This window comes from Mytilus californianus, unplaced genomic scaffold (genome assembly GCF_021869535.1).
Source record: "Mytilus californianus isolate M0D057914Y unplaced genomic scaffold, xbMytCali1.0.p SCAF_7, whole genome shotgun sequence".
Taxonomy (NCBI): Eukaryota; Metazoa; Mollusca; class Bivalvia; order Mytilida; family Mytilidae; genus Mytilus; species Mytilus californianus.
The window spans coordinates 24,652,759-24,658,021 of record NW_026262723.1 but is presented as its reverse complement, the minus strand read 5'-3'; positions in this window follow the sequence as shown (position 1 = coordinate 24,658,021).

Genomic DNA, 5,263 nt, shown 5'->3' with positions numbered 1-5,263 from the left:
GGGACTTTCCTTTTTGAATTTTCCTCGGAGTTCAGTATTTTTGTGATTTTACTTTTTTTTACAGAACTACAAAAATATGTCTTCATATGACACTATGCGCTCAAAGGTATATGCTATGTCCATGTGCAGTGAACCGTGAAATCAGCGTCACAATTTCAATTTGTCATACAATTTTAAATGTTCATCTCGAAATGAACATATGTACTCAAGTTTCAAGTTGATGGGTCCAAAACTTCATGGTTAACTATCTTAACCAAAAAAATTAACCTGCGAATGTACTTATTTCAAACTTACACATTTATATGTTCAGTAAACCGTGTAATTGAGGTCGAAACCGTAATCTGCAATATGATATAGGAAAAAGTTCATATTCGAATGAACAATTATCCTAATTTCAAGTTGATCTGAGCTCACCTCCACGATAAACCGTAATCTGCAATATGATACATTGTATAGAAAAAAATCATATTCGAATGAACAATTGTCTAATTTCAAGTTAATGTGAGCTCACCTCCACGATAAACTACCTAAACTAAAATCATAACAAAATGCGGGACGGAATAACGGCCGGACGCACAGAACAAAAAACGTAAGGTTCTTCTATCGTATGCGGGCATTAAATGAATGTTACGACCACAAAAAGCTCTTCATGATTTCAATTAGCAAAAAAAAAGCTTTGGTTTATGATTTGTTATAATTTGAAGTAAATACAACTGTAGTCAATACTTGACTTTTATGTATCGTTATTGAACTTTATTTTTGTAATTCATTTAACATTTCCGTACTATCGAGTGATTTCGATTGTTTTTCTGTCAAGTGGTTTTCTTTGTTTTAATCAAACAATTGTCAAAGTTTAAGTATATCCAACAATTGTCAAAGTTTAAGTACAGAATTGTCAAAGTATTAGTATTTCCAACAATTGTGAAATAGAGAAAGTACATTGTATGAAAGAAAAATGTGAACAATTATTTCCGCACCAGTTGAAATTTCCTGTTATCACTTTCAAATTATCTTGAGTGCAAGTGGTCGTGGATTTCATCCTCAACTGGGTCAAACTTTGTATTAATTAGTATTTGTTTTTTCTCCGCTTAGCACGTGCCATTGTATATTAGTGCAAGATTATGCCCCACATTAAACAGCAGTTGTACATTAGGAATCAATGATCATCCATGTCTGTATTCTACAATGAGGTTAAGTCATGCATCTTTATGTATCAATTTTCTTATCTTTCAAACCAAACAGTTTATTATTTAATTATTATCCTCACAGCCAGTAATCAAGTGGTTTATTCTACCGAAAAACAGAATTTTCAAAGAAATCCAAATAACCCATCTTCCCTCGAGCAATAGTATCTCAGGAACAACATAGTTGCTATTACCTGTACCCTAATAACCAGTCAATAAGTGTATGATACAACACCGTTTTATTTGTCTCATAATCTTTAAAGTTTCTTGCTTTTAAATGATGTTTAAGAAAAATAAAAAATATGCGTTTCACATAAACAATGCCAAAATAATTATTTTTAAACATTTTTTCTCGACCGCATAGTGCATGGGGTGATCACCAATGTATGTATATACGCGTAGCATGTTTTGGTTAAAAAAAACTAAATACAAATGCATTCAACGGGTATTCCTTTCACATGAAATAATACTTATTATCCATGTTAGTATCATGCTTCCAATAAATGCTCGAAATTAACATGACCAATGCTACTTTCTTTTTCGTTTTTTATTGATAAAAATAGACGACGTAATCGTGATAAAATTTATTGATAGACCAATCCCAATAGTGAATCTTAAATGGGAAGAGCTATCTGTGTAAGCATAATATTACATTAAATTATTTTAATATGTAGAATTGATTGGGATTGGTATAAACAGCGAAATTTTCCACAAAAGCCAAGATTTTTCAATAAATCTGAAATAAATGTAATTGTTTGCTGCTTAACACCATTATTTTGATGTTATACCTAACTTTAACGAATTAGGGTATAAAATACTTAACATCTTATGTTTGTTCATGTTATGATTTCTGCATAGAAAAAGCGAATGGTCCTAAATTCCTACGCTGTATTGTCGTATAAATATAGTAGACGACTACTCTGTAGAATATTGTTGCTCGCTAGTTATGATTTTTAATAGGTTGGTTTGGAGGAAAAGCTATTTGTTTTTAGTATCAGAAAAGAAGAATTTGCCAAAATTGCACTGTGGCAGATATAACGTCGTTAATGTGAGAATCAATTTGGTATCTCTTTTACAATGGCCGCTAATCACGTTCCTAAAATTCTACTATTTTATAAATATTATGTCTTCCTTGAAATGTCAAATATATGGGAAATTTCCGGAAAATATCTATATTCATTTATGTAGAAAATCATTTTCATTTTATTTGTCAAGTCATAACAAATTAATGATTCTTAGAAAAATACAACATAAGTAAACGAAACCTTGTTTTTTATACAAAACAAACATAGTCAGATGTATTGCTGTTGAGCGTCTCATTACTAAATGCATTTTTAGGACAAGAACATGATAATGTATTTTGAATATGAACTCTGCTTTGTATTAGACCGACATACTGCGTCTGAGTTTTAGCGTGATAGTTCACAAGGTAACAGTCGGCGTGAAGACATTTCACCTTACCCGGACTCATTATTCTGACTCTGAGCTGACCAGTATTTGCTCTATCTCCACAATGTCGCGTGCTAAGCGGAGAAAAAAACGAGTACTAATTTTTAAATCTTTAGTTTGACCAGGTCAAGGATCGAACCCACGACCACCTACACTAGAGGAAAGCACTCTTCCACGAGACGACAGAGGCGGTTAACATACCCAGAAAAAGTAATCAGACGACCAGGTTTTAACATTTTAAGCAAGATTAAAACTCTTGACTATCTTCATTGAGTTTATTATCAGTTTTGCAATGGCATCATACTGATTTTTCTAAGAATCAGTCTATTGATCTATGTTTGTATGAAGTTACAATGACGAAATATTCGTTGATCGAGTACGCTACTTGTCAGTTGAGAGTAATTTGAAAGAAAAATATAGATACAAAATTTATAGAAATTTTTAATTTTCATTTATTCATATTGTTTTGGAAAATACTATTTCGAAATCTAGCAAAACGGTTTAACATTACACAAAGGTCATCGATGAAGCCAAGGGTCAGTTCATTTTAGTTCAGTTCATCGTTGTCTTTTCGAAAAAAAAGGAAACGAATTAGTGGATTGGAAATTAACGATTTGAATTTGTCTCTTAGCATGAAACGAATAATAGAGGAACGTTAATATTTATCAAGTATTTCAGTTCGGAATACTGAAACTATATTTTCATAAAATTACAGGTAAACTATCCGCAAATTTGTAATTTATCTGTTACTCAGTCCGTTGAAAATTTGTAACCATCAAACTTTCGTAAATATACATTTTTTCCGTAGTGTTGTAAGTGATATAATCAACCAATATTAAAGGAAAATCTAAGAATCTCTTAAGCCTACTGTCCTAGCTGAAGCGTACCTCAAACTTAAACGTCATACAAATATAGTCTCAAGATTTAGTTTCGAGATTTAAGATATTTGTTGACAATCAAGGTCCGTTAATGGTCATATACTCAAGATATAAAATTTCACAATAAATCTGACGTCTTCTTGTATGCAATTATAGAAGAGTGAAAAACTTCGCAGAACGAATAAAACTTTTTTTACTAAACCGATCAAAATAATTGTATAATTTAATCCGTACATTTCTAAGTAAAACTGTTATAAATAGATTTCTCTTCCGTTTACATTTCTAAGTAAAACTGTTATCAATAGATTTCTCTTCGGAGTTAAGTTTCTTTTCCGTGTGCACTATAGACAAGTGTTTTTACTTTTCATCAGTAACTTTTCGTGTCTTTTTAAGACAGTAAATGTAAAACCCCATTTACCTTTTTCCTCGTGTTGAAAGATATTAAATCAACAAATACTAACAGCAGTGAATTATTATTTTAGATGTAAATTATTTGTTTACGTCAATGACATTTCTATCTGTTGTCGTATGTATGAAGTTGTATAATTAGTCGTATAATTAATAAAATCACTTAAGACTCCTACCCCTTCATTAAGCACTTTGTGATCTTGAAAGTCATACAAATATAAAACCAAGATCCAAATTCTAAGATTAAAGTTTAGTTATGCGAAATTTTGTCCCCCGAGCCCTTCAAGACAATTTTTACAAAGATCCATACTTAAAAAACAAATCAGCCTTGATTGACTGATTATTTGGTTTTCGAAAAGTTAGAATAGATAGTTCGGGGACGATCAGCGATATTTGGGGAAATTTTTCGATTTCCATCCAATTTCAACTGATGAAAATTTGAGTTATAAGACAGCGCGAATGGGATGAATTTAATTGCAAGCCCATTCCTCTATAAACTCATACATAAAAATTATTAACCTGATATCTTTGGTGAATGTTTTATTTTTAACCCCACAACATTTCCTACCCACCTCTAGTCAATCGTATGTGTTGTTCGTCGTTGTCTTCTTTGAACATCTATTGTCTTGGAGGAGTCGGTTGTTAGTGGTTGCTGAAATCAATGCTTCTCATTTTATATATTATTTAAAGTTCCATTGAAAGCGAAAATTTTTAAAGATCATTGGAAAACGTTATATTTGTTTTACCCGTCTACTGCTTTTTTGGTCAACTTGCACAAAAATATCTATTAAAAGTTAATTTAAAATGCTTTTGGTTTTTTTTTTTCATAAACCATATACAGTTCTTAAACCTACAAGATGGGTTAGGGCGAAAAGTGAAAATACAACTACAATGCATATGGCGTTCACAGGAAAACAAATACAGCAATGTAAGTATACTTTGCAAAGACTACTAAAATGATCTCAACATTTGTACGAGCAACTGTACTCGGTTTTGTAGTATGAATAAACTACAAAGATAACCAATGAAGTTATAAACTCATGGAAACATAGGTTGAACAGTTCTATTATGTTACTGATATACTGGCGTAAGGGTTCCTTATAAATCTCATCCTGAAAAATCTGAAAATTCTCCGAGGACTTGATATTATACATCGTATCAATATAAACATCAATTAATTCATTTTATTATTATTTAATTTAACGTAAAGCTGTATAATCGAATGAAAGTTTTAAAATTAGAAAGGAATGAGTAACTTATCTTGTCGTGTGCAACAATTCATCATTATTCATCCAATCGTACATATTGATGGTCACGTGTTCATTGGTGGACATATATTACTCA